Source organism: Choristoneura fumiferana, chromosome Z (assembly GCF_025370935.1).
Source record: "Choristoneura fumiferana chromosome Z, NRCan_CFum_1, whole genome shotgun sequence".
Lineage (NCBI taxonomy): Eukaryota > Metazoa > Arthropoda > Insecta > Lepidoptera > Tortricidae > Choristoneura > Choristoneura fumiferana.
Window position 1 is genome coordinate 42651912 of NC_133472.1, and position 14871 is coordinate 42666782.

The window sequence follows — 14871 nt, forward strand, 5'->3', positions numbered from 1 at the left end:
AATGTGATGCATTCAACTCACACCTAACCGTTAACACTAATCAATGGTGAACACTTAACGTAACGGAAACATTCAAACTAACTTTAAAACTAAAATGTTCAACGATTAACCAGTATTCAATATAGAACTAATTCCCGATTTTTGTATTTATTTCACGGTTCTCCCAACTAATATTCTAATTTGCAAATAAATTTATTAAATTTCTTCGTGTAAGCCAGTGCTCATTTAGTTGTCTTGTCTATGATGAGGGAGCGAGAGAACGATACCCTCCTAACTAACTTGCCGACTAAATATTTGCAAATTAGAATATTAACTGTCTCCAGAACACATTAAGAAATTACTCCGTGCAAGCCAGTGCTCATTTACTTGTCTTGTCTATGATGAGGGAGCGAGAACGATACCCTCGCGCACCCACTCCGGCGCAAACGAATGAGAACAGGACGATTATAAAGTTTAAATGTTTATCTCTATTTTACGTGATATCACTCAGAAAGCTTCACAACATATCTATTGCAAAAATGGCCCGTTGGACGGTGTGTATATACATTTAATAGGTGGGTGCTGGACACCAATAATTAGATATAAGGATTTCAATGAAAAACGTGCGTATGTGATACTGTTTTAACCTGTCGAGCGACCTCGGCAGACACCCGTGTGCATAACGCCACCTGTCAGTGACTAAATAATAAAGCGGCCAAGTGCGACCCGGACTCGCCCATGAAGGGTTCCGTAGCAGCAAGTAACATATTATAAAAGTTTCCTTTACTTTAAGATTTTGAAGTATTAAAAAAACTACTTAGATCTCGTTTAAACCAATTTTCGGTGGAAGTCATGGTAATCATATATTTTTTTTAGTTTTATCATTCTCTTATTTTAGAAGATACAGGGGGAGGGACACACATTTTACCACTTAGGAAGTGTCTTTCGCGCAAACTATTCAGTTTAGAAAAAAATTATATATCATTTTTGAAGACCTATCCGTATTCCCCACACGTTTGGGTTTGATGAATGACGAAAAATTTTAGAGTTTCATTTCTAAGTATGGGGAACCCCCAAAATTTATTGTTTTGTTTCTATTTTTGTGTAATAATTTTAATGCCATCTCTTACTTACCAAGTTTCAACAGTATAGTTCTTATAGTTTCGGAAAAAAGTGGCTGTGACATACGGACGGACAGACAGACAGACACATATGACGAATCCATAAGGGTCCCGTTTTTTGCCATTTGGCTACGGAACCCTAAAAACTCAGTGAAAGCGACTACCGCATTTGCGGACAAACCAAGAACAAAGTTCGCTAGGCGCTTGGTGCACCTCCGGGTCGCACGGCGGGTTAAAATGATGAATTATCTTCATCTAATCTAAGTAATAAAGAATTTTAAATGTACACTAAAAGCAACAATATTGCGCACATAGCACCATAATTCGCGAAAATTATTGTCGCCACATAAATACGTTTTGAACAACGGCAGTTCAGGCAAAATTCAAAAAAATACATTTGTATACCTCATTAGTCTGTGGTTTTTTTTTTTATACGACTGGATGGCAAACGAGCAAGTGGGTCTCCTGATGGTAAGAGATCACCACCGCCCATAAACATCTGCAAACCAGGGGAATTGCAGATGCGTTGCCAACCTAGAGGCCTAAGATGGGATACCTCAAGTGCCAGTAATTTCACCGGCTGTCTTACTCTCCACACCGAAACACAACAGTGCAAGCACTGCTGCTTCACGGCAGGATTAGCGAGCAAGATGGTGGTAGCAATCCGGGCAGACCTTGCACAAGGTCCTACCACCTGCAAAACCTGTGGTATTCTCTCTATCAATTTTTATTTTATTTCGCCTGACCCTTTCCTTATTCGCGGAAATAATTGAAAAAAAAAAGCATGAATGTAATAGCATATTATGAAAAACATTTAGTATTACAATGAAATGCATAAACACTACATAATGTAATGACGTTAAAACATGTACATTGACGTACATGAATACAATACGATTAAGTATATTATATTTTATAACAACAATAACATACGTCTATAAAAAATAATTATATTTATTTTTATTATGATATCGAAGTATAGTCCAGGGGTTGGTATAATCAGATTAGTCATAATAAGACATAGACAGTAGCAGAATTCCCTAGTGTTAGGATAGGGAGGACACAATTATAAGCTTTTATTCTAGCGTTTTGACATCATCAGATCATTACCATCCTATGATTATTATTCCAGCGAGAGCACGACGCGTAAGTGCTTGAATTAAACCAGATTTAGCATTGGTATCTGAATTAATATAAATTGACCATCTGTAAGCATCACTTTCGGCTACGGCTTTAAGCCGTGGTGGCCTAGTGGTTTGACCCATCGCCTCTCAAGCAGAGGGTCGTGGGTTCAAACCCCGGCTCGCACCTCGTGAGTTTTTCGAAATTCATGTGCGGAGTTACATTTGAAATTTACCACGAGCTTTGCGGTGAAGGAAAACATCGTGAGGAAACCTGCACAAACCTGCGAAGCAATTCAATGGTGTGTGTGAAGTTCCCAATCCGCACTGGGCCCGCGTGGGAACTATGGCCCAAGCCATCATTCTGAGGGGAGGCCTGTGCCCTGCAGTGGGACGTATATAGGCTGGGATGATGATGATGAAGCATCACTAAGTACATAACAAGTTACCAATTCATATTTCCCGAACTATGTATTTAGTTTTCATAAGCAGTTAACCCTTTCTATCATCTCTTTTAATAATATTTGCTGGGATGGTAATGACTAATGAGAATATGAACGCAGTAAAACGCTGAATATCAACAGATAATTCCTCTATTTTGGTTTATCCGTTTAGTTACACAATTGACGCATTGTATATAATCTTACAAATATGTTATGATCTAAAAATTAGATCAATTATACGTATTATTATTATGTCAAATTATAAAAGGTGTTACATCTAAAACTACAATCAGAATTATGGCATATTTAACATAATCAGAGACTGAAATCTTCATTTTGTCAATATTTTGAAACGTAGGAAAACTGCCTTTATAAATTTTATAATCATGGTATATTGCCGTACGTAGCAAAGCTTTAAAGCAAAAATGGGGCAGCGCAGTGAGGGGTCATATTATATTGATCGTTTGAAACTGTATAGTTTTGAATTTAACTGTTATTATGTGTCATTGTAGTGGCAACACATACACATTATGTTATATCCAATATATTTCAGCCAAGTCACCCGGGGCAACAGCACCTATGAGGCTAAAGTAACTAATTGAAGTTTGAGCTTTAAAAAGAGCCATCTGCTGGAGCGTAGACAAATCATTATTATACTTTTTTTTTTAGTTGCTTTTGCCCCGGATTTATTTATTACGGACAGACAAACGGACAGCGTAACAACATTAATAGGATTCCGTTTGTCGCCATTCACCTACCAACTACAGCAAGAATTAATCTGCCAATTTAATATTTTTTAAGAGCTAACTTTTAAACCCATAAACCAACATGACGATAAATTTATTAAGCCTCGCAAACTCAACCGCAGTTGAGATAAATATCTCCAGAGTTCGATATTTTTTTGAAATTTTGGCTCTTTTTTTTAATTCTTTGACGATACTTTGTCCCTTACCACGACTACGAGCATCCAACGGCGCTTCAGCGTGTTCTCTATGCATTGCGTGGTAGAAACGTTCACCACACACTGGTCGCCAGAACATCACGCAATGAACAGAGCTCGCGTAGTCACGCCGCCAGGCTCGTAGTGTTTATTCCACGTTGTGGAATCTTAGTATAGCGCGCCCTTTTATTTCCGAGTTGCAGAGCTTTCTTACCACTTCTTGAGCTTCCTCGGCCGGGAATACGGAGTGGGGCGGCGGCTCGATCTGTTGAGTTAGGAGATACAGATTTTATGATTGCTTTTTTGGAGTCTGTTGTGTGTGTGTTGGCCATTAGGCGTAGAAGCGTTTTCAGATATTTTTGATCAAATTTTTGTCCACATGTTTGTGAACTCGACTGTACATATTTTTGAACTCTATTGTACTAAGATGAATATAACAATAAGGTTTCTCTATCGTTTGCCCGAATTTCATATGCCATAATGTATCGTTTTCCATAATTTTCATTTGCCATAAAGTAATTTATTTCTGAAATAGTATTTTCTTCAGTTGGGTATTAAACTAACCTAACCTACTGCATTCTATAAGACATCATTTAAAAAAATCCTGAAAACAGCACGGTTCTATATATTTTATTGCAAACGTTTTGGTATGGCAAGTGAAATTCGGGCAAATGAAATTCGGACAAGTAAAAGTATACGATAACAGTAAACCTATAAAAATCTGTATCGAAAATACAAACTGAGACATGGATGCACAGAAAAACCAGAAAAAGAGACCAGCGCTGGGAATCGAAGTAGCGTAGAAATAAGCAACCTGAGATATGTATGCATAGGAAAAGTTCGTGTCTAGATTCCTGTCCAGCGGTGGTGTAGGGGTTATAGCACGCAGCACGGAACGCTGAGGACTGGGTTCGATTCCCAGTGCTGGTCTCTTTTTCTGGTTTTTCTGTGCATCCATGTCTCAGTTTGTATTTTCGACAAGCTTTTCTCAATCAAAAGAAGTGTTTTAGAGCTCTTTGTGACGTCGCTCCTCTGGAACCATGTCGGCCTCTCTTCAGGAGGCTGCATTTGTTTACTTTGCCCAGCATATTCATCCTGGAGAGATGTGTTTTTGTCGCTACCTATCCCCAATGGTGGTGGTTCAGAAAACCTGTGGCAAATCCAAAACTGAGACCAAGAGAACCTACGAAGATCCTATTACCGGCATGTAAAAGTGCGTTATATTCCAAGATCTGTCATATAGTGTCCATAAAAATATTCAATCACTTACCGCAACGTTTGAGACAAACCGTTATCTCGATTTTCAAATTTAGACATGAATTGAAAAAATGGTTGAAAGAAATGTTTTTATTCTGTAACGGATTATTTTAACTGTAATACAATTATTTAATTATTATTATTCTCATTTAAATTGATTCTGATCAGTTGACATTTTTATCATAATACGGTATTTGACAACTCCTGATTTTGCCATATCTTAATATTATTATGAAAATATAGATATACAGATAGTGTTTAGTGAAGAGAAAATTTAAATCGGTTGAAAATTGGATTTATAGTGATTTTTTTGAAAAATCTTTATACCTGTCTTTTTCTCAAACGCTTTACTATATGCAGCAAGTATGGCGGAACTGGCGTGTGACGTCACATGCCAGTATGTCTTTCTCTGCCTAATCTTGAATTTCAAACCTTTATAACTTTGTTATTTGTAAAGGTAGCTTGAAAATTGTTTTTCTATTCGATAACAGGCATTGTATCGTTTTAATTTATAAAACATATACAAAATAGTCAAATACCGTATTATACACTTAGGCAAACCTAACATTGACATTATTTTTATTTTATTTTAGGTTATAATATTAAACTTTATATTTTGCATGCTATTATGAATGGACGGATGACCTGGTTAAAGCCGCAGGTTCACGGTGGATGCAGGCCGCTGCCAACCGAAGCGACTGGAGGTCTGTGGGGGAGGCCTATGTCCAACAGTGGACGTCCTACGGCTGAGATGATGATGATGAACCAACACTTATTGCAAATAAATGAATTATGAATTATTGACACATGACTCACCTCGTGCCGGGCGACTAGGGCGACCAGATCCCGCAGCTGCTGTATGGTCCCGTTGGGCACGATCACGATGTGGACGCCCAGATCCTCGGCTTTCTTAGCGAACTTCGGGAGGAGTTTCTCGCCGACGTCCTCGGTTACTAGCACCACGCCGCCCTGGAGTAAATTTTACATTAGTACGTGGTGAAGCGAGTGTTTCAAAGCACAATAGCGAAGGTTTCAAGGCACAATCCGCTGAACAACTATAATAACTCGTTACACAACATGTTTCACCAAGGTAATCAACCCAGCTTATAAACGTCCCACGCAGAGGCCTTCTCTCAGAATGAGAGGACTTGGGCCATAGTTCCCACGCGGGTCCAGTGCTGATTAGAAAATTCACGCACACTACTGATTTGCTTCGCAGGTTGGTGCAGAAACTCAGAGGTGCGAACTCGGGTTCAAACCCACGATCTTCTGCTTGAGAGGCCATAGGGCAAACCGCTAGGCCGCCACGGCTTTTACTCATACTCACACATGTTTCACTTAAAAAAACTAAAAAAACAGACTTTAATGATAAACCGAAATAAAATACCCCTAAAAAACTAGTGATGGGCCGAATGTGGTTTGAACCGAATTCGAACTTCGGCCGAACATTCGGTAAAAATAAAAAAATCGGAACTTCGGTTCCATAAACTGCCTCTAGTGAATTCTAAATATGAGTAGATAGATTGTAAAATTTGATTGTTGGAAATACCCTTTAATGATTAAAAATACTTAGGGGCTGTTTCACCATCCATTAATTAGTGTTAACTGATGGTTAAATGTGATGCCGTCTCCGTCTATTCGAACAAAGCAAATAGAGACGGCATCATATTTCACCGTCAGTTAACACTAATCAATGGATGGTGAAACAGCCCCTTAATGTTCCTCAATGTTTCATCATCATCATCATCCCAGCCTATATATACGTCCCACTGCTGGGCACAGGCCTCCTCTCAGGTCAAGAGGTCTTGGGCCATAGTTCCCACGCGGGCCCAGTGCGGATTGGGAACTTCGCACGCACCATTGAATCGCTTCGCAGGTTTGTGCAGGTTTCCTCACGATGTTTTCCTTCACCGCAAAGCTCGTGGTAAATTTCAAATGTAATTCCGCACATGAATTTCGAAACACTCAGAGGCGCGAGCCGGGGTTTGAACCCACGACCCTCTGCTTGAGAGGAGACCGGTCAAACCACTAGGCCACCACGGCTTCAATGTTTAGTGTTTAGTTTGTGAAAATTGTGAACCAAAAACTTTTCTTTAATTCAATTCACGAATTGTCATCAAGATGTTTATTAAAAGAATAGACCTAAACTCCAATTCAATAGAATCTGACAATCCTGTAGACACTTCCAGCCTACTAATATAAACACCGGGCTGCCTAAGGCTTTGTGATGTGACTATTATTCTTTTTTGATTCCTTTTTGATGATAATTGCAACAACAGGGACATATATAATCAAGTGTGCCCACGATAGGGTGTTTTAAATATGTAGAAAATTGACAGATTCTATTGAATTTTTGTTGCATATTCTGCTGATATGACAGATATGCTATCTTTCCTTCTTTACACTAACCACCTGAGTGTAACGGGGACTTAGTTCTCTACTCACCGGCGCCAGGCACTGCAGCGAGCGGTGGAGGGAGCGAGAGGTGGTCCCGAAGTTCATTACCAAGTCGACGGGGCCTCCGCACGCGTCCGTCGTGCGCTCGATCAGTTGCCGCTCGTATAGATCCTCGTTCCATTGCACCACGTTTACACTGGAGAGAAAGGGAAGTAAAATTAAGATTGGTTTTTGGATCGAAAATACAATATAAGACATGGATGCACAGAAAAACCAGAAGAGACCAGCGCTGAGAATCGAACCCAGGTCCTCAGCAATCCGTGCTGCGTGCTATAACCCCTACACCACCGCTGGACAGGAATCTAGACACGAATTTTTCCTATGCATACATATCTCAGGTTGCTTATTTTTACTACGCTACTTATGCAGCAGCACTAGCGACATCTATGTTCCGCTCTCATCGAGAGACGTCACACTCTTTCGACATGGTTCCACGATATGGTTTCGACATGGTTTTTCGATATGGTTTCACGGGATACCCGTAAAAGTAACAAATTTGGAGTTGAAATAGAAAATACAAAAATACTCCAAAAAACAATCATAATTTGGTTTTTGGAGTCTTTTTGTATTATTTCAACTCCAAATTTTGTTACGTTTACGGTCATCCCGTAAAATCCATATCGAAAACACAAACTGAAACATAGATGCACAGAAAAACCAGAAAAAGAGACAAGGGTTCGATTACCGACGCTGGTCTCTCTTTCTGGTTTTTCTGTGGGACCTCTCTTGTCCGGGTGAGCGGTTAGTTCCAATGGAGTGTTGAAAGTTTCCCGCCTGTTTTGTGCTCTTAATTATTTATACAACAACATTGATACAGCTAATATTTCACTAGTATACATTTATTTTCAGACTTGTTATCTTGCTGCAAAAACTACTAACTTTGTTTCTTTTCTCAAAAATGCCCGTAAAAGTTGACATTATTCTTTACATATCAGAAGGTGAAGTGCATAGTTTATGGTCAGCGAAAAATTAAAAAGTTAAAAAGATTGCAGGCGCGCTAGCTCGACAATAATTAATTAGCGCGACCCAATGCAATCAGTCACATTTTTTTTTTAATTAAAAAGGCCATGGAAATGTTGGCACAAGTCGTATACAGCCAAGTCTAATGGCCGGTATCAGATATTTTGTTGGAACTCCGGACTTTTTCTATTGGGTCTGAAATAGCTTGTGGTGTTTTCGGTGGAAAAATACACCTGCAATTTATTTTTAATGAAAAAAGGCGGGAAAGCATAAGAAAAATATTGGAATAAAATTAAATTTTACAATATATTTTGAGAAAAAGTTTATTTTATTTCAGAATTATTCACCATTTTTGAGTAAAGCTTTATATTAGTCTCGGCTGGAATAGCAATTGCTGGCTTCGTATTAGTTAATACTCATACTCAGCCAGCAATTGCCTACTTCCAGGCCACGACAATAATCTACTATTACTCACTTTTCGCTGTCTCTGGCGAGCAGGAATCCCTCGTCCTTCAGAGTGGCGACGGTGATCCTCACGCAGTCGTGCCACTGCGAGTCCTTGTATTTGTGCGTGGCGATACGGAGCGCCCAGAGGGCGAGCCCACCCGTACCTACTATGAGCACCGTGGCTTTGTCCTTGTGGTTAGGGCCTGCAAGCCATTGGGACATTCAGAAACGACCGCATTAGATACTAGTGATGTAACGAATATTCGCATATTTTTGCATACTCGCATTCTCAAAATTACTGCGAATGTTTTGCGAATATGAATAAAAATAAATATATCAAGGGACAATTCACACCAATTGACCTAGTCCCAAAGTAAGCTTAGCAAAGCTTGTGTTATGGGTACTAAGCAACGGATAAATATAATTATATAGATAGATACATACTTAAATACATAATAAACACCCAAGACCCGAGAACAAACATTCGTATTTTTCATACAAATATCTGCCCCGACACGGGAATCGAACCCGGGACCTCAAGCTTCGTAGTCAGGTTCTCTAACCACTATATAGGCCATCTGGTCGTCTGGTGGTCTGGTGGTGGTGAATATCAGAAAAATGTACAATTGTTAGATATTAGTAGGTTAATAAAATCAAAAAACATTAATTTCTTATGTTTTTTCACAAAAAAAAAACTTAACCTCGTAATCTACTCACATTATCAGTCTTGACTTATTTGGTATTATTTATTTATTTACTTTGCGATACGTTCGTATAAACTCGGTGATTTTCGGAACAAAATACAAACAGAACGCCCTTCGTTGGAACGAGACTGCCATAGACAATTGGCACCAGAACTAAAAACTGAATATTCGCATTCGCGTTCGCGAATGTCCAAAAAATGACATTCGTTACATCACTATTAGATACCTATACAAGAAAAATTCGGGTCACTATACTATAGCTAAGAACCACCTCAGGATAACTCGCTGTCACATGAAAAAACTACACCGAAATCGGTCCATCCGTTAGTGAGCTACGACGCCACATGCAGAAATTGGCGTCAAACTTATAATATCCCTATTTTTGCGTCGGAGGTTAAAAACTGACCAAGTGGGAGCCGGGTTCGCGCTTTGAAACTTGAGCTAGGGAAAGTTGCTAGGATTAAATCATGCGAAGGTTTAATTTTTTTTACAAAAAATTAAACCGACTCCAAAAACATAAAAATCAGTAAGGGCCATCCATGCACAATGTAAATAATTAGAAAAAATGCTGTATAAAAATGGTAAAAATCCCGACTACAAAACCCTTGAAAATATTTTTCTAGGTACGTACTAGCTCGAAGTCGGTGACTCAGCACGACCCAGCAGGAGGGATTGAAACCCATCCCATAGTTAAGTGAGGTAGACGACTATTTTTCCACTCCTGCTGGCTAGTGCTGAGGCACCGACTTCGATTGTACTACTTTGACATTTCGCGATTGGGACCACCCGGGACTTGGACGTGGCACGACTTAGACGCTGTAAGACATGGACCTCTTACGATGTGGACGCAATTTCGACACTGGACATTTTACGACTTTGACGTAAGACGCCGGAGGGATATTTTCAAGGGTTTTGTAGTCGGTTCCATCTTTTCTTATTTTTTTATTTTTTATCTTTTACTTTTTACCAGAAATAATGACTTATTTACGAAGCGATTTTAAGCAATACAGCATTAATCCTTATCCAATTAAGTACCTAAAGACATTGTACATGTAATATAGATCAATATGGCCCTTACAGTATGTAATTTAAATGAATTGTTTCGAAGATATTACAGATTTAAAATGTATAGCGGTTGCGGCGATGGCCGCCGGCCTGAGGGCCGGCGGCGCGTGCCTATAAATAGCCAATCCGACCTCAACGCGACTGAGCTTCTTGTCGTTTCATCACAGTTGGGACTAACATAGACTTTCCGAAACGATGTAGCATTAAAACTCCGATTGATTGCAAATTCTCGCTTAGCGTCCAAAGTCCGAGGTCGGCTCAATAGGAGCACCCTTTGGCTGGGTTGGCATGATTAAATCATTTTGATTTAAATCAAATGATTGTTTCAAAAAAAACAATGATTTAATCCATTCTCTTTATATTGTCATAAATGTTGGTTAAAAATCAATCAATGTAATTGTCATCGTTATTCATTAAACAAAAAAACCAGTTTTCCAACAGCAACAGCAATAACAAGAACAAGTTCAATGAAAACTGAAACTGAACGGATCGATCGAAAGCTTGTTTGGACGAATGAGATATTTTAGGAGAATTTTTAGGAGAAGGAATGAGGGCTATCGTTTTTTGTCTCTCTAGATGGCGCACTGTTGCGTGAGGTTTTTAGGTATGGCTTTCAAAGTCTGTTATTACGGGCGTGAAAACAAAGTTTAGATTAAAATCATATTTAATACACCTTAAAACCGTACCATAAAAATATCGAGCATGCCACAGTCTTGCATAGTCCCCGTTTTGTTCGAAAAAAAGGAGGACAAAGGTTTCCGAAAGACAAAACTGTCTCAAAACACAGACATTCATTGCCCGGAACTCATATTTGACATAATTAATTTCAGATATTGCAAAATATTTACAAAATTATTCTAATTATAAATAAACCCGCGTAGCTCACCCAAAAACTATGAGATTTGACATTTCGGAGACCTCACGCTACACTAGCGCCTCTAGCGGCGAATTCATACGCGATAGCCCTCATTGGTGTGAATTGTCCCGTGATATTTATTATTGATTTATTTCTGAGAAAAAGAAACATGCCAAGGTGCCACCCTGGTACATAGTCCAAAGCACCAGCACCAACCTTCCAGGATCCTCTTCAGACACTCGCTGCCCGTGTTGACGGTGTTCATAGCAAGAAGCGCCCCCGTTGGCAGCATGGCCGCTACGCTCAGCGGCAGCTCCGCCGGCACCGCACCAGACACTTGAAGTCCGGCACCACGATGTAATCCGCGTACCCGTGAGGCACGCCCTCGTAAGGGTAGAGGACTATTCTGTCGCCCTCTTTGATGCCGGCACAGTCCGCGTTCTTTCCTTAAGTAGGACAGAAAATCCTTACACGAGTTGGTCCCACAGACGCTATGAATAACCCTACAGATCGATCCACAAGAGGCGCGAATGGATTGAACGAAAGAAATGCCACTTGGTTTCGGCGAATAACGTTTGGCAACCTGTTCATTCGCAACTTTTCATTTCCATATTTCAGTATTTTTATAACTAACCTAACCCAAAGGGTTCTACACGATGGCCCAGCAGGGCTACTACGAAACTCGAAACTCGGAAGTTCGTGTCGTGCGCATCCTCTGACACTTATACTATTTAATACGAGAACGAGAGGGACCGCACGACACGAACTTAGAGTTTCGTAGTAGCCCTGCTGAAATAAATTGGCGAGCGGGATAATGCGACGTGGGTAGAAAATATCGTGAATGTGATCGCGCACGTCACGCGTTAGACAATACGTCCTCAGCGGGCTACTACGAAATTCGAAGTACGTGTCGTGCGTCCCTCTAACGCTTATACAGGTATTTAATACGAGAGTGAGAGGACTACGATACGCACTTGGAATTTCGGAGTAGCCCTCTGGTAAATTTAGTGATCTTATTAGCCAAAGAGGAGCCTGGTGGCCTAGTGGTTTGACCTATCGCCTCTCAAGCAGAGGTCGTGGTTCAAACCCGGCTCGCACCTCTGAGTTTTTTCGAAATTCATGTGCGGAATTACATTTGAAAATTACCACGAGCTTTGCGGGGAAGGAAAACATCGTGAGGAAACCTGCACAAACCTGCGAAGCGATTCGATGGTGCGTGTAAGTTCCCGATCCGCACTGGCCCGCGTGGAACTATGGCCAAGCCTCTTGTTCTGAGAGGAGCCTGTGCCCAGCAGTGGACGTATATAGGCTGGATGATGGATGATGATAGCCTAAAACACTTTTTTAAATACCTATAGCGTCAACGACTCCGCGACCTCGTAGCCGGGAACAGCGCGCCGTCCCTTAGGCCGATGTGCGCGGGCGTCGACGTGTGAATGCCGAAGTTCTCCATCTCGCCCGACAGGCTGCCGACGGATGAGACGGAGGATGTCGAGCAGACGGACGCGGAACGGGTGCGGTTGGCCCTGTGGAGGGTAATAGCGGTTGAAGCGATGCCCACATACACGCATTTTCATTGGGGGGGGGGGGGGTAGATCCGAAGAAAATTGGACTCTAATTACGTAAGCATAAGGTACACATTACATTGGGGGCGTGGCCTGGATGGATCCGTCCCACGGCATAGCAAAGGTAAAGCAGCGTTTCCACCAATAATGTGCGAGTAAGTGTTGCGACGAACGTGGTTGCATTTTTCATTATGAGAAGTCTCTTGGTTCCATTCTCCATACAAACGTACTCCCGGTCTCATTTGAAAACAAGGCAACAGAAACAGATGAAATTTTGTAAGTATGGACTAGACGTAATTATCTATGCCTGTGGTTTTTCAGATTTTCATATAAATGTGTATAATGTGGGCACACCTGTAGCAGGCGCCGGCGTACACGACCCGTATGCGGGCCCCGTACATAGGGACCTCGGGCACTGGCACGTCGAAGCTGAACACGCATTCCTTCATCGTGGGCCCGGCGACTCGATCGAAACCTGACGGCACAGCTTGCTCATGATTGCTGGAACAAGATAATATGTGTTAAAAAAAGCATTCTTTTTTTTATCTATTTTATTAGTTGAATTCCTAGTTTATCTTTATTACATATAGTAGTACCTAACTGGTAGTTATCCCACCGAAAAAGTGGCAAATTATCGACCAAGGATCGCCCACAGCTTTTGACGCAAATCGGCAAAAGCCGATAGAAAAAACCTTTTTCACTTCTCATTTCGTAAAGTTGGTATTTATGCTGGATCTAGGCGACATAAAATAACTTTTTATGGTCTAGTGCATAAAGTAAAATCTTTGTCTAAGACCAAGGTAATCAGGTGTTTATGTAAAAAAAAAATCAATCAAAATAAATCAATAAAACTAAAAATTTATAACCATATAGCAATGCATGAAAATGAAAGGTACCTAGTAAGTGAATAATTGTTTTCCACTGTTGCTATTCAAGTTCCTCTCAATCGAAGTGAAAAGCAGAATAACTCGAGCATTTAAACCCATTTTCCCTCGACGTGTCTATCCGCCCTCGGCGTACCGGCTCGGGTGACTATATATCTCGGGTAAAAATGGCTCGTTTTCTACTATTATATCCACGCAATAAAACTAAAAGACCCCAAGCCTCGCCCGCATGCCGTGTCTTAGTAAACCACGACGTTGGCAGAATCATCAAAAACTTCATGGGTGCCACCTTTTCCTAAACTTTAATTGAACCTATTTTATAAATCAAAGATTAACAAAACCAGTTTTAAGCTACCTTTAGATATACCGTATACTGCTTCAACTTTGCCCTCTGGCCCCAACATTGCCTGAATATTTTAGAGTCGATAACTTAGCACCCGTATGGGTTTTTAAGCTTTTATCCCCGTAAGAATAATTCCCGTGTAGATATAATTTTAAAAATCTATACGAGTGCTAAGTTATCTACTCTAATTCCAATCAGATTGGATTTAGAGTATATAACTTAGCACTCGTGTAGATTTTCAAAATTTTATCTACACGGGAATTATCTACACGGCAATCAGGCAATGTTGGGGTCAGAGGGCAAAGTTGAAGCAGTTTACGATAACAGAGTTATAAATAAAGGTTTCAATTCAAGATTAGACAGAGTAGCGTGTGACGTCACGCAAGGAGCGCCATACCTGCTGTAAAAGTGCAGTTGGAAAAATAAGCCTTTCATAATATCTTTACATTTTGCGGACTATTATAACACTAGTGAGAACAAGAGAGAAAGAGAAGAAAAGGCAGTTGATAATGGAGAATGAGAAAAGTATGAATTGAAGGTAGGTATTATTGAATTGGTGAATTCATTCGAGTTTCGGTTTCGACGCACAATGATCGATCAAGAAAGTCAAGTCAAAGACACTTTGGTTTGGTTGCTTTGGCAACTTTTTAGAATCTCTAGGGGGGAGCAGCTGCCCCTCCCTCTCCCCCCTGGCGATGCCCTTGATATCGGGTATGATCTCGGCTGTGT

At 40.5% G+C, this 14871-nt stretch overlaps 1 pseudogene; it reads right to left on the minus strand.

The window, feature by feature from the left end:
• Positions 1-2596: 2596 nt before the first annotated feature.
• On the minus strand, positions 2597-13411 carry LOC141437420 (uncharacterized; annotated as a pseudogene).
• Between the last annotated feature and the right edge of the window lie 1460 nt (positions 13412-14871).